Below are 15,155 nucleotides of genomic sequence, written 5' to 3'. Positions count from 1 at the left end.
TGAACGCGCAGGCGTAGGGTGCGGTGAGGCTGTGCGCAGGCGCAGCCAAGAACTCCGCCCCGGAATTGGGGCGGGGCGGGGCGGATTACCGCTTTGGAATGTCGGTGGTCTGGATTGCGCGTGCGCAGGCGCAGTCAGTGGGCGTCTCGGGGTTCTCGGGGCTTCCGTGGAGCGTCTGCGGCCGGGGCGTTCTCCAGCCCGCCGCTGCTCGGCCTACGTCCAGACTCCGCCCACGTCCAGGCTCCGCCCTGTTGTCTGAGTTGCGCAAACCGTAGCCGGGGAAGCGCTACGTGGAGACCGGACTGAGTGGATGCGGAGCCCTGGAGCTGGGAAACTAGAGGGCGGTAGGTCGGGGCGGGGTTTAAGTGAAAGGATCTTGACAGCCACAGTAGTGGGCCGGCGCTTGCAGGGCGCTTGCTGTGTGGCTGAGTCCTCGTGCTGGCGACTGATTCTTTTATTCTGCGAGCACTGACTCCAGCGCTAGACTGCTTTGATGGACCTTGAGCCTAAATACAAGGTTAAGTTATATCACTCCCCCGGGCAGAACTGTCCAGTGGTTCCTCATCTCACCCAGAGTAAAAGTCAAAGTTCTTAGAACTGGATACACAGCCCCTTCCTTTCACATCTTACTCTCACGGCTGGCCCTGGGCGTTGTTGGTGGATGTTAGACAAACGCTCTCACCTGAGAGCCAACCTTCGGCCTTGCTGTTTCCGCTCCGAGTCTTCTTTCCCTAGCTACCTGGGTGGCTCGCTATCTCACCTCCTTCAAATCTTTGCTCAGATGTCGCCTTCTCAGAGAGGTCTACCCTGGATACCCGACTTAAAACAGCAGCTTTCCTAGCTCCATTACCCTGGTGTTTTTCCTATAGCATTTATCATCTTCTAATTGCCATATAATGTACATATTTATTAGGTTTATCATCTTTCTCCTTTCAGTAAATCACAGACAAGCTGCACAAAGGCAAGGACTTTGTTGTATCGCCTGATGTACCCCCAGCACAAAGAAACATGTAATGCAGGCACAGTAAATATTTGTGAATGCGTAAATATGCTTTCGGTTTCTCATCAGTAAGATGGGGATAATAATAGCATTCAACTTCATTGATTATTGGAGGGGGGTGTTGAATAATGTATGTAAAATCTTAGTACCAGGAACATAGTAAGCAGTCCCTAAGTAGATGGCTATTTGTAGTATGCCCATTTACAGATAAGAAAACTGAAGTATAGAGATGATGAGTAATGTACCTGGAGTCTGGGCTTCCCTGGTGGCGCAGTGGTTGAGAACCTGCCTGCTAATGCAGGAGACGCAGGTTCGGGCCCTGGCCTGGGAAGATCCCACGTGCCGCGGAGCGGCTGGGCCCGTGAGCCACAGTTGCTGAGCCTGCGCGTCTGGAGCCTGTGCTCCGCAGCGGGAGAGGCTGCGATGGTGAGAGGCCTGCGCAGCGCGATGAAGAGTGGCCCCCACTTGCCACAACTAGAGAAAGCCCTCGCACAGAAACGAAGACCCAACACAGCCAAAAATAAATAAATTAATTAATTAATTAATTAAAAAAAAAAAAAGTAACTGAAGTGAAAAACCAATTGAGGACACAAAACAAGGCAAAAATATAAAAAAAAAAAAAAAAAAAAAAAAAATGTACCTGGAGTCACCCACCTGGGAAGTGGCAGGTCCAGAATTTGAACCCAAGCAGAATGACTCCAGAGCCTGTGTTCCTAGGTGCCTGGCTATCCTGCCTCTTAATAGGGTTTGACTTAAAGTAGTTCAAGTATAAAGTTACAGTTAGGTCACTACCTGTGTGACTAATTGCAAATTACCTCTCTGGACCAGCATCCTCACTGATAAAATGTCACTGCTTGGTTTTCTGTGGATATAATGCTTCCATGGAACTTTGCTGACCAGCCTCCCTCTCCACTAACCTGGTGTTGCCCCATTCACAGCACTTATCTGTATTGTAATTCAGTATCTAACCTTCCGCCCTCTGTCTTCCGGTATATCTACTGCTAGTCACCAGGTGATCTCATCCTGCCCCTTGTTTTGAAATACCTCCAGCCTGGACCTCGCCCCTTAGCTATAGATAGAGTTAGCCAATTGCCTACACAATATCTTCACTTGAAATATAGTAAGCCTCTGAAACTTACCATGGCCAAACAGAACCATTGATTCCCTCTGGACCACCCCTCCCTCTGAAGCCTGCTTCTCTCCCAGTTTTCCCCCATCTTAGTTCCTGGCACCACCATCTACCCAGGTGCTCAGACCAAAAATCTAGTCATCATCCCTGATAAATCTCTTCCCTCTCTTCCTCCCCCCACCCCCGCCCCTGCCAACCACCACACCTAATCCATTATCATGTCCTATCAACTTTATTCTCCAAGTTATATCCCCAATTCAGCCATTTCTCCCAATTCTACTTCTACAACCCTAGGCTAGTGCATCAATATCTTTCCCCTGCCTCCCAACTGGTCTCTCCACTTCTACTCTTTTTTTCAACCTCCCCAGCAGAGTGGTCTTTTTCAAATATAAATCATGTCACATCTATTCTTAATACCTAATTATACTTAAGAATAAAATTCAAACTCTTTACCTGGCCTTGGGGAGCTCACATGATCTGATACTTGCCAAGCCCTCTGGCCTCATCTCTTACCTTCTCTCTCCCTCTTATTCACTGTCATCCCTCGAACAGGCCAAGCTGGTTCTCGTCTCTGGGCCTTTGCAGCTGAGGTTACTTCAGCTTGAAACTCTCTTCCCAGATCTTTAATTGACTATCTCCTTTTCATCATTCAGGGTCCAAGTCATAATTTACTTCCTCACAGAGGACTTCTTCAACAACTTTAATAATATATAATAAACATACATTAACCCTTCAGGCAAGGCACCATTTAAGGCACTTTCCATGGATAATCTCATCTGAGCCCCACAAAACTCCATGTGATAGTACAACGGTACCCTGGTTTAAAGTTTTTCATGGCTCTACCTGAAATTATTACTTTTTATTTGCTTGGCTAAATAGTACAGGTTGGACAGCCTGTATGCCTCCTTGTCTGATTGTAGGTGCGTTTGCCAAGAGTCCCACCGTTCACATGACAGATGATAGGACCCCCTCCAACCCCCCAACGCAAAGTCCACCAAGATGAGGGTGCTTATGAGCAAGGCCTTGTAGGATAGGCCTTGGGCTTCTTCAAGAGCTACTGGGCCAAGATAAAAAGACGGGAGGGAGTCATTGATTCCAAATACTTGGTAACAAGCCGGGGAATTTTGCTTGCATTTTTGGAAATCAGTCAAATGATTTCAGGGAAGAAGATGAGGAAGCAGAGATGCAGCAGCTGCTGACTTAGAAAATACCAGGGTAAAAATGCCATACTCCAAGCCATTCATTCATCAAATAGTTCTTGAGACTCTCTCCATGCCAGGAACTGTTCTAGGTGCTGAGGATACAACAAGGAACAAAGTCCCTGCCCTCATGGAGTTTGTATTCTAGTGGGATAATAGATAAACAGATAATAAACTAAAAATCAAAGTTATCAATATTTATAGTATATGGGGTACTGATAAGTGCTTTTTAAAAAAAAAAAACATGAAGAAGATCAATAGTACAGAGCCGAAATAGTATTGCTACAGCGAACGTGCCAGATATTTTTCATTCCCCTCCCCCATCTTCTTACCCCGTTTTCACCCAGCAATTGGCCCCAAGAGGGCTGCCCTGTATGGGCTACCACAGTTGGCTTCCTGGGGAGTCCCAGCAGGAGACAGGACTAAGGGAGGAGAGTGAAGTCAGGCAATGTATTCCTCTTTGTGGTTGGCAATGCTCTTGATACAAGGTCATTGCTTCTGTATCCTGACCTTCCAGGTGACTCTCTCCTTCCAGGTTCTGGTACCTGCTCCCTACCTTGCCCCTTCAGGCCTAGAGAGCCCCTACTTCTCACTCCAGGGTGCTGTACTGTCCTTGTAGTGTCCCTATACGCTTCCCTACATGATTGTGAAGAGTTCCTTTAATTGAATCTCCATGAACTGAGTGGCTTAAAACAATCGAAACTTATTGTCTCACAGTTCTGGGGGCTAGAAATCCAAAATTAAGGAGTTGGTAGGGCAGTGCTCTCTCTGACACCTGTCACGGTGAGTTCTTTGTTGCCTGTTCCTAGCTTCTGGTGGTTTGCTGGCAATCATTGGCATCCCTTGGCTTGCTGCACCACCTCAGTCTCTGCCTCCATCGTCATGTGACGTTCAACTCTTGTATGTCTGTCCCTGTGTGTCTCTTCTTCTAAGGACACCAGTAGAATAGGAAAAACTCTATTGTTTCTCCTCTGCTCACCGCTCAATTACTACTCTTAATATTGACTTCCGATCACCAAATGTGTGGGCTTTTTTTCCCACACCGAGTAGTTCCCCAGTTCTCTGCGGGCACCAGCTGGGTGTCCTGCCGTTCAGTTCAGGTCTGACACTACCTGGAGGTAGCACCTGATCACACAAGTTAAGGGCTCAGTCCCACCAGACTGCCCCCACTTCAGATGCCAATTGCAAGTCCCAACTTGTCACCTGTACTTCAGACTGAGCAGCTATAAACTGGGATTTCCACGACCCCCTCCTTGGGTTTGATCATTTGCTAGAACAGTTCACAGAGCTCAGGGAAACATGTTTACTAGCTTATTATATGATAAAGGATATGATAAAGGATACTGGTGACCAACCAGATGAAAAGATATGTAGGGCGAGATCTGGAAGGGTCCCAAGTGCAGGAGCTTGTGTCCCTGTGGAGTTGGGGTGCCCCACCCTCCCGGCACGTAGATACATTCACCAACCCAGAAGCTTTCCAGAATCTGTACTTTGGGGATTTTTATGGAGGCTTCATCACGCAGGGGTGATCAATTATTTACCTCAGTTTCCAGCCTCTCTCTCTTCTCTGAAGAATGGGGGGGTTGGGCTGAAAGTTACAGGCTTAGTCTCTCTGATGACCAACCCCCATCCAGGAGCCCACCAAGAGTCCCCTCATTGCAACAAAAGACATTCCTATTACTAGGAAATTCCAAGGGGTTAGGAGCTCTGTGTCAGATACTGCTATCACTCAGGAAATTATAAGAGTTTTGGAGAGCCCTGTGTCAGGAACCAAGGTCAAAGACCAAATATTAGCAAGAACCAGGGACAGAGACCAATATGTGTATTTCTTATTATTTCATACCAGTCATATTGGATTAAGGACCCACCCTACTCCAGTATGACTTAATTTAACTAATTAAGTTAAATCTTTTGGAGGGGCACAGTTCAATCTGTAACAATACCTCATTTGAATGTGGTATATTTTTCTGCTGAGACTCTGCCTGATATATGGGTTAATCAAGGAAAGTCTTCCTGATAGTTGATATCAGAGTAGAGAGAAGTGAGGAAGGCAGACATACAGCTGCTGAGTAGAATTAGAGGGGACTAAGTAGAGGGAACAACAATAATAGCCATAAATGTTCACACTCACATAGCATTTGTTAACACGCAGATGCAAGGCCATGAGGCAGAAGCATCCTTGACATACTGGAGAAATACCCAGGATGTCAGGTGAAGGAGCTGGGACAGCTGTGGGGAGAGAGTAGCTGATGGCATTAGAGGTGTAAAGGAAGTGGGGCAGTGAGCACAAAGCCACTGTAAAGGCTTTGGCTTTTATTCGGAGTAACTTGGAAAGTCATTGGGAATTTTAAGGTGGAGGAGTGACAGGATCTGACTTAGGCTTTAAAAGGATTACTGTGATTGCTGCCTGGAGAACTTCTTGGTGTGGGCTGGGGGGACAGCAAGGATGGACACAAAGAGACCAGTTAGCAGGTTATTGCAATAATCCATAAGAGAGACTGGTGACTTGTGTTAGTGTGGAAACTTTACAAGTGGTAAGAAGTGGCTGGATTCTCAATTTATTGAAAACAGAGTTTACAGGTTTTGCTGATGGAGTTGATGCGGGGTGTGAGAGGAAGAGGCTCACTACACATGAGTTTCACGTTAGGAAACTTCCGTGGAATTCTCTGGTCCTCCTGACTCAAGAGTGTCTGTCCTGACTGATGGTGTTCTGTGTGGCACCACCCCATCCAGCAGATGTTCTCTGAGCATCTACTCTGTGCCAGGCATTGTGATGGATATACAGTAATGAACAAAGACTGATTTGGGATCCTGTTCAAAAAAATAGCAGCGTTTGACTTAAGCCCTTCCAAAGTCAAGATGCGTGGCTCCCATCTCCCTTGGTTATAAAAGCTATTGGTGATTTATGATGTAGGCTTTATGTTAATAGAACCTCTTTCCAAGTTCTAGATGTTTATAGAGTGGTGCAAATATTTCCTTATTGTAATTAAAGTTTTCAACTCTTTATTAAAAGTATTTCTTTTTGCAATTAAATATACTTTAAAAAAATTTTTTTTTATTTATGGCTGTGTTGGGTCTTCGTTTCTGTGCGAGGGCTTTCTCTAGTTGTGGCAAGCGGGGGCCACTCTTCATCGCGGTGCGCGGGCCTCTCACTGTCTCGGCCTCTCTTGTTGTGGAGCACAGGCTCCAGACGCGCAGGCTCAGTAATTGTGGCTCACGGGCCTAGTTGCTCCGCGGCATGTGGGATCTTCCCAGACCAGGGCTCGAACCCGTGTCCCCTGCATTGGCAGGCAGATTCTCAACCACTGCACCACCAGGGAAGCCCCAAATATACTTTTTAAAACAATTTCAGCCCATAACAATTGAGCTTTGAAAATTTCTTCTGTCTTCTAGCTCTGCCTTCCTCATTTTCCACCCTGCCTCCCCCACCCCAAGTTTCTCAGCCCTGTGAGTCTCATTCATTGTTCAGTCACTATGTCAGTTCAGACACTGAAATGGAGTTAGGAGTACAAGAAGTTGTTTTTGGTGGATATCAACTGTGAAGAATACGAGGGAGAAAGCAGAATGCTTCAGAGTACAATGCTGATACGTTTGCTGTGAAAGGAAAGAGAGAAGGAAACATTGGGTAGAGAAAGACTCAGATTGTGATGTAGATCTGACAAAGTGTTAGCCAACCCAACGGGAGTAAATGGTGTGAAGATTACCTGTTACAGCAGTCACTCTTCAGATGAAATTGCCAGACTCTGGTATCCCTGCCATGTTCAGTGGCTAGAGGCTGCCCAGGAAGAGCTGTCAGCTAACTGTACTTCTCACAGCTAAGTTCTCACAGGTAGATTTTTTCTTGAAGGGCTATCCAGGCAGTGCACTTTTTTGTCTGAAATAGACATCTGCTTGCACCATGTAAACCTGCTTCTCCATACACACTCAGGAAACAGCTGCTCCAGGGGCCCATTGAGCCTCTCTTATTAAAGGGAAACCTAAATGAAGTAGGAGAGTGGGACAAACCCCACACTCCATACTGGCAGCTGGTCTCGGGGCCACTACTGGTACTCATCATTTCCCTCCTCCACTATCCATGCTAAAGTCCCCTTGTTCTCGTCAGTTACCTCTGCTGGTCTTGGTGCATTGCCTAGTGGTGTGACCCAAACCTTTATTCCTGAAGAGGATGAGCCTTTGGTGTTTCCAGCCTTCTCAGGCCTGGGTTCCTGTACTTGTCCATTCATAGTCACAACTGGGCAAGGGAGTGGCAGGAGGCATCCCAGTCAATTCCACATATATTCCTTCTTGTTCTGAGTATGAGGTGGTCCTACCTTCTCTCGCTGATAAGGATCAATTGCCCCTCCCAAGTTGATGACTCTTCTTGCTTTTTGGTCTCTTAATATAAGCAACAAAGCTTGTAGTTCAGTGGGACCATTGCTGTGTCCCCTGGCAAAGTACTCCCCCTTTGAGGACCAAGACTTCTAACACCACAGGTCCCAGAGTTGTGGGGACAGAAAAATCCTCAGTAGGTCACTGGGAGTGGTTAATGGGACCATTCCTGCTTCCCTGCCTTGATTCCTGGACCCAATTAGTCTTCCTGCTGGGGACACAGTGCCCTAGACTCTGGGGCCTAGAGGGTACTTTTATTCAGTTTGTAGATTGCACCCTGGAGAATGAGACCCTGTTCTTACACAGTATTGCCCCTGAGATGGTGCTTCATCTGCACCATCAGCAGATCGTTCTGTCACTCTCTCAGGCTAGCGCTTCTGGGGAGGGTGGTATGTGATAAGACCAACATGTCCCATGACCATGGGACCACGCCCAAACCTCCTTCACTGTGAAGTGGGTCTCCTGGTTGGATGCTGTGATAGGTAGGATTCTGGTCTATGGATCAGGTGCTCTGTAAACTCCTGTAGAGTGGTATAGGCTGAAGCTCTGCTGGCAGGAAATGTAAACCTATACTCAGAATAAATGTCTGTTCCTGCGAGAACAAATTGCTTGGCCTTCCAGCATGCGTAGGGCCCAATGAAGTCAACTTGTCACCAAGGGGCCAGTTGGTCCCTCAGAGAATAGTACCACATTGGGAATTCAGCACTGGTCTCTCTTTCTGGCAGGTTGGACATTCAGAGGTGATGGTGGCTAGATTAGCCTTACTAAGAGTTCATGCCAAGAGACCATGCATAGTCTCTATCTCTGCCACCATGGTCACTCCACTCGTCATGTTTCTAGTCTTGCTTCCTATAGTCTATTCTAGATACAATAGCCATATTCTTTAAAAACATGGATCTGTTCACTCATGCTTAAAACCCTACCCTGGCTACCCACTTCAATCAGTAAAATCCCAAATCTTTACATTGCCCCCTCCCCCCATCCTCTTCTTTACTTTTCTGACATCATCAGCTACACAGGTTCAATCTGCTCCAGCCGCACTGGCCTCCTTGCTGTCCCTCGAGTTGACCAGGTCCACTCCTACCTGATCTTTTGTTCTGTCTTCCTGAAATACTCTTGTACAGATATCAGCCCTCCCCTTCACCTCCTCCAACCTTTGCTCAAATTTCACCTTCTCAGTGAAACCTGCTCTAACGCCTTCATCACCCTATGTAATATGACAAAATGCCCATTTCCCAGTCTAGCACTCCCTATACCCCTTACCCTGTTTCCTCCTCCTTTAACACAGTGCATTATTTATTTATTATGTTTCTTCTTTAGTGTCTGTCTCCCCTGCTAGAACACAGGGATCTTTGTCTATTGTACTTACATTCTTTAAGCACCAGGAAGAGTGCCTGAAACAGAAAGAACTAAGCAATGAAAGGAAAATTTAGCCACCCATCAAAAAAAAGCAAAGTAAAACAAGGTGATATTGTTACATGTTAAAATGAACATTTAAGGCTTAATAACCTCCAATAATATCAAAAAGTATATGGGAAAAATGTTTTTCATAGTTTGCTGGTGACTTTACTATTTGTTACAACCTTTTGGAAAGCCACCTAGCATATAGGTGGTTCTTAACTTCTGGAACTTCTTGTACACACTACATGAATACCTCTGAAACTACTTTTCTCAGCTTAGCTATCTAACTATGATTTGAAAAGTTGATATAATGGTGCAGTCAGCTAGCCACTGGGGCAAAGGCTTAGCATTCACATGTTTTATGTTTAAACAGTATCATTGATGCCACTGAACATTCTTTTTTTTTTGAATTTTATTTTATTAATTTTTTTTTATATAGCAGGTTCTTATTAGTTATCTATTTTATATGTATTAGTGTGTATATGTCAATCCCAATCTCCCAGTTCATCCCACCACTATGCCCCACACCCCCGCTTTCCTCCCTTGGTGTCCATATGTTTGTTCTCTACATCTGTGTCTCTATTTCTGCCTTGCAAACCGGTTCATCTGTACCATTTTTCTAGATTCAACATATATGTGTTAATAAACAATATTTGTTTTTCCCTTTCTGACTTACTTCACTCTGTATCACAGTCTCTAGGTCTATCCACGTCTCTACAAATGACCCAATTTCTTTCCTTTTTATGGCTGAGTAATATTCCATTGTATATATGTACCACATCTTCTTTATCCATTCGTCTGTCAATGGACATTTAGGTTGCTTCCATGACCTGGCTATTGTAAATAGTGCTGCAATGAACATTGGGGTGCATGTGTCTTTTTGAATTATGGTTTTCTCTGGGTATATGCCTAGTAGTGGGATTGCTGGGTCATATGGTAATTCTATTTTTAGTTTTTTAAGGAACCTCCAAATGGTTCTCCATAGTGGCTGTATCCATTTACATTCCCATCAACAGTGCAAGAGGGTTCCCTTTTCTCCACACCCTCTCTAGCATTTGTTGCTTGTAGATTTTCTGATGATACCCATTCTAACTGGTGTGAGGTGATACCTCATTGTAGTTTTGATTTGCATTTCTCTAATAATTAGTGATGTTGAGCATCTTCTCATGTGCCTCTTGGCCATCTGTATGTCTTCTTTGGAGAAATGTCTATTTATGTCTTCTGCCCATTTTTGGATTGGGTTGTTTGTTTTTTTAATATTGAGCTGCATGGACTGTTTATATATTTTGGAGATTAATCCTTTGTCCGTTGATTCGTTTGCAAATATTTTCTCCCATTCTGAGAGTTGTCTTTTCATCTTGTTTATGGTTTCCTTTGCTGTGCAAAAGCTTTTAAGTTTCATTAGGTCCCATTTGTTTATTTTTGTTTTTATTTCCATTACTCTAGGAGGTGGATCAAAAAAGATCTTGCTGTGATTTATGTCAAAGAGTGTTCTTCCTATGTTTTCCTCTAAGAGTTTTATCGTGTCCAGTCTTACATTTAGGTCTCTAATCCATTTTAAGTTTATTTTTGTGTATGGTGTTAGGGAGGGTTCTAATTTCATTCTTTTACATGTAGCTGTCCAGTTTTCCCAGCACCACTTATTGAAGAGACTGTCTTTTCTGCATTGTATATCCTTGCCTCCTTTGTCATATATTAGTTGACCATAGGTGGGTAGGCTTACCTCTGGGCTTTCTATCTTGTTCCATTGATCTATGTTTCTGTTTTTGTGCCAGTACCATATTGTCTTCATTACTGTAGCTTTGTAGTGTAGTCTGAAGTCAGGGAGTCTGATTCCTCCAGCTCCGTTTTTTTCCCTCAAGACTGCTTTGGCTATTCGGGGTCTTTTGTGTCTCCATACAAATTTTAAGATTTTTTTGTTCTAGTTCCATAAAAAATGCCATTGGTAATTTGATAGGGATTGCATTGAATCTGTAGATTGCTTTGGGTAATATAGTCATTTTCACAATATTGATTCTTCCAATCTAAGAACATGGTATATCTCTCCATCTGTTTGTATCATCTTTGATTTCTTTCATCAGTGTCTTACAGTTTTCTGAGTACAGGTCTTTTACCTCCTTGGTAGGTTTATTCCTAGGTATTTTATTCTTTTTGTTGCAATGGTGAATGGGATTGTTTCCTTAATTTCTCTTTCTCATCTTTTGTTGTTAGTGTATAGGAATGCAAGAGATTTCTGTGCCTTAATTTTGTATCCTGCAACTTTACCAAATTCATTGATTAATCCCAGTAGTTTTCTGGTCGCATCTTTAGGATTATCTATGTATAGTATCATGTCATCTGCAAACAGTGACAGTTTTACTTCTTCTTTTCCAATTTCGTTTTTTTTTTCATTTGAACTGATTTTCTCATTAATTTTGCAAGAGAGAGTAGAAAAATTGTTAGCAACAAGTTGTGAAATAGATCTTTTGCTGAAGTTCAATAAGTTTAAATAGTTTTGGTTCTTTTGTTTTTTGTTTTTTCCCAGTTCAACATTCTTTTTCTTTCAGCGGGTTTTTTCATTACTAGCTAAGGCTGATTTTAATACATGATTTATTTCAAGTATCCCTGGCTTGTCTTTTGAACTAAAAAGCATAGCTGGCTTTTTGTTGAAATCACGTTTATGTGTTTATTAGTTTATTGTCATTTATTCTCCAGTATTTATTGGGAAGCAATTATATGCCAGGCCCTACCTATGTCTGATGAGTCTCTGAATCTCTGCCCTCAGGAGGTTACTAAGAGAAATAAACAAGTCAAAGATCTCTGTTATGTGCTGGGATTGAGGTAGATTCCAGGAAGGCAGTAAGGCTTGATTGGCTCTTGATGGGGTGGGAGATGGACACAGGGATCCAGCATCTTTTCAGCTCTCTGTCTATCTCTCTTTCACAGCTGGTTATCTAATCTATGTATTGGTCAAGTGTTTTGAAAATTATATTAGAGTTATAATATTATCTTGTCATAAATGAAACTATGAATAAATTAATATAATCCTATGGGCTTCTCTAAAGAAACTTTAGAGCATTTAAAAATTTTTTTTCTACTTTAAATAAAAAGTATGGGTTCCTTTTCCCAGACCCATGTTTATTATTTGTGATTTTGCAATACGTGCAATACATGTGTTTTGCAGAGCTGTTGCACTATATATTAATTAAGAAGAGTCCCAGGACCCAAAGTGTTTGAAGCTTAGATAGTTGTCACACTGATACATCTTTTCTTGCGTATTCATTGTTGAGTGAAATTGGTTTTATGGTTTTAGTTCCTACTGGTATTCCCAGTCTGTCTCATTTCTTATTGAGTCTCCTTACTGCCAATTCCAAATTATTGTAAAGTAGTTGTAACCCATGTTGTAGTTCATGGGCTACATAAAATATGGGCTAAAAATAAAATAAAACCAAAAAATACGGGGGCTGTGAATAGGGTGTGCTCCTAAACACAGCAGAACTGTACCTCTTACTCTTCCTTGTAGCTTTCATGATGAAACCATTGGCTCCGAGAAAGTTAGGAATGAAGAAGACTCTGCTGGTCAAAGTATAGGTTTTTGGCAGAGGGAAATAATTTGGTTGTGTTGTTGCATTATATGACATTTTAAAAAGTTATCATATTCAGCTACTTATAAAAAGTGATTATAAGCCACTTAAAGATATATCACCTCTCACTTGGTATAAGAAACAGAGTAGAGTAAAAACTGACAGCCTGAGACTTTAGTATATACCCATTCAATTTAGTATCTGACGGCACAATAAAAGACTATTTAATAATCTTTAATAGGGAAAAGTGTTAGCAGTAGAATAATCGGTTAGCTATGTAGAAACCACGGTGGGTTGAATTGTGTCTCCCCAAAAGATATGTTTAAGTTCTAACCCCCAGTACTTGTGAATGTTACCATATTGGAAAGAGTCTTTATAGATATAATCCAGTTAAGCTGAGGTCATGCTGGATTAGAGTGGACCCTAATCCAGCAACTGGTGTCCTGATAAGAAGAAGGAAATTTGGACACAGACACAGACAAAGGGAAGAATGCCATGTGACAATGGAAGCAGAGATTGGAGTGATGCTGCCATAATCCAAGGAATACCAGGAATTTTTAGCAACCACCAGAAGTTAGGAAGAGACAAGGAAGGATCTTCGCCTAGAGCCTTCAAAGAGAGCATAGCCCTGCCAACGCCTTGATTTCAAATTTCTAGCCTCCAGAGTTGTGAAGCAATACATTTCTATTGTTTTAGGCACCCAGTTTGCTGTAATTTGTTACAGTAGCCCTAGGAAACTAATACCACAACTTCTAGGTACACTAACAACAATTCCAGATGGATTGATTAGTAAATATAAAAAGTCAGACTATGGAAACAGAATAAATAAGAAGCATATATTTATCAAATTTCTGGTTGGCAGCAAATATCCAAGTTAAAAAAAATAGCCATAATGGATTGACTAGATAAAGATTTCATTATCTCATCATGTGGTAACAATGTAAACAGAATAAAAAGCATGCAACAAACTGAAAAATATTCTCAACATGTGACAAATTTAATAGCCTTAATATATAAATTACTTATACAAATTAAAAAGAAAAACCTTACAATCCAATTAGGCAAAAGCACAAATGGTTTATACAGAAAATTTGCAGGAAAAGTACATTTAGCCAATAAATAAAAATGTGGGCCATTGTTGGTTTTTTTTTAAGATTTTTTTTTTTTTTGATGTGGACCATTTTTAAAGTCTTTATTGAATTTGTTACAATATTGCTTCTGTTTTATGTTTTGGTTTTTTGGTCGCGAGGCATGTGAGATCTTAGCTCCCCGACCAGGGATTGAACCTGCACCCTCTACATTGGAAGGCAAAGTCTTAACCACTGGACCGCCATGGAAGTCCCGTGGGCCATTGTTTATACAGTGCTTATTATGTGTTCAGGTCCTTTTCTTATTTTTTTTTTTTTTTAGAAATTCACGTTCTTATTTATTGATTGATTGATTGCTGTGGTGGGTCTTCGTTTCTGTGCGAGGGCCTCCTCCAGTTGCGGCAAGTGGGGACCACTCCTCATCGCGTCGCGCGGGCCTCTCACCATCGCGGCCCCTCTCGCCGCGGAGCACAGGCTCCAGACGTGCAGGCTCAGTAATTTGTGGCTCACGGGCCCAGTTGCTCCGCGGCATGCGGGATCCTCCCAGACCAGGGCTCGAACCCGCGTACCCTGCATTGGCAGGCAGACTCCCAACCACTGCGCCACCAGGGAAGCCCAGGTCCTTTTCTAAATGCCTAATATATTAACTTTTAATCTTCACATCCATTATGAGATGACTCTGGTCAGGTTATTTAATCTTTCTGTGCCTTTCAGTTTCCCTCCCTGTGAACATGTCTGAGAATTACTCCACGAAAGATGCAAAGACGTGAGATTGCTGGGTCAACAGAGAATGTGGATTTTCAATTTAATAGATCCTACCAAAATTCTATCTAAATTGCCATGTATATTCCTATCAACACAGTTTGAGAGTACCAGTTTCCCCTGCCCCCCAGCCAACACTTAATAGGTTCTATAATTTTCTTTTTTGCCAATCTGATGGGCACATCACTCTTGCCTCTCAAGAATTCAAATCCTATTCATCCTTTAAGGCATGTTTAACATCCACGTTCTCTTTGAAGATTTCCTTCAACTGATCAGTAAATCATTTTTCCTCCCTCTCAATTCCCTCATCATTTTATCTACTCATTCAACAAATATTTATTGAGCATTTACTGTATGTTCTAGTCACTGCAGTTAAAGCAATGAATAAATCAGGCAAAAATTTCTACCTTTATGGAGCTTACTTCTAAGGGGGAAGGCAGACAATAAAAATAAATAAAGTTAAATTTATAGCATATTAAATAGCGGTAAGAACAAAGAAAGCAAATGTGGGGGGTAAGAAGTATCAGAGTGGAAATAGGATTGAAATTTTAAATTTATTTATTTATTTATTTATTTTTGGCTGCATTGGGTCTTCATTGCCTCGCGTGGGTTTTCTCTAGTTGCGGCAAGTGGGGCCTACTCTTT

The 15,155-nt window shown here is 42.6% G+C and overlaps 1 long non-coding RNA gene across 1 annotated transcript in view; it reads left to right on the top strand.

Moving 5' to 3' along the window:
- Positions 1-241: 241 nt before the first annotated feature.
- The window catches only part of LOC130708450 (uncharacterized), a 238,018-nt gene continuing 223,104 nt past the window's right edge, over positions 242-15,155 (top strand). The window contains exon 1 of the long non-coding RNA XR_009008671.1: positions 242-344. This is a non-coding gene — a long non-coding RNA (uncharacterized LOC130708450). The remainder of the gene's footprint in view (positions 345-15,155) is intronic.

This window comes from Balaenoptera acutorostrata, chromosome 6 (assembly GCF_949987535.1).
Source record: "Balaenoptera acutorostrata chromosome 6, mBalAcu1.1, whole genome shotgun sequence".
Lineage (NCBI taxonomy): Eukaryota > Metazoa > Chordata > Mammalia > Artiodactyla > Balaenopteridae > Balaenoptera > Balaenoptera acutorostrata.
This window is presented reverse-complemented; position numbering and strand designations above follow the sequence as displayed.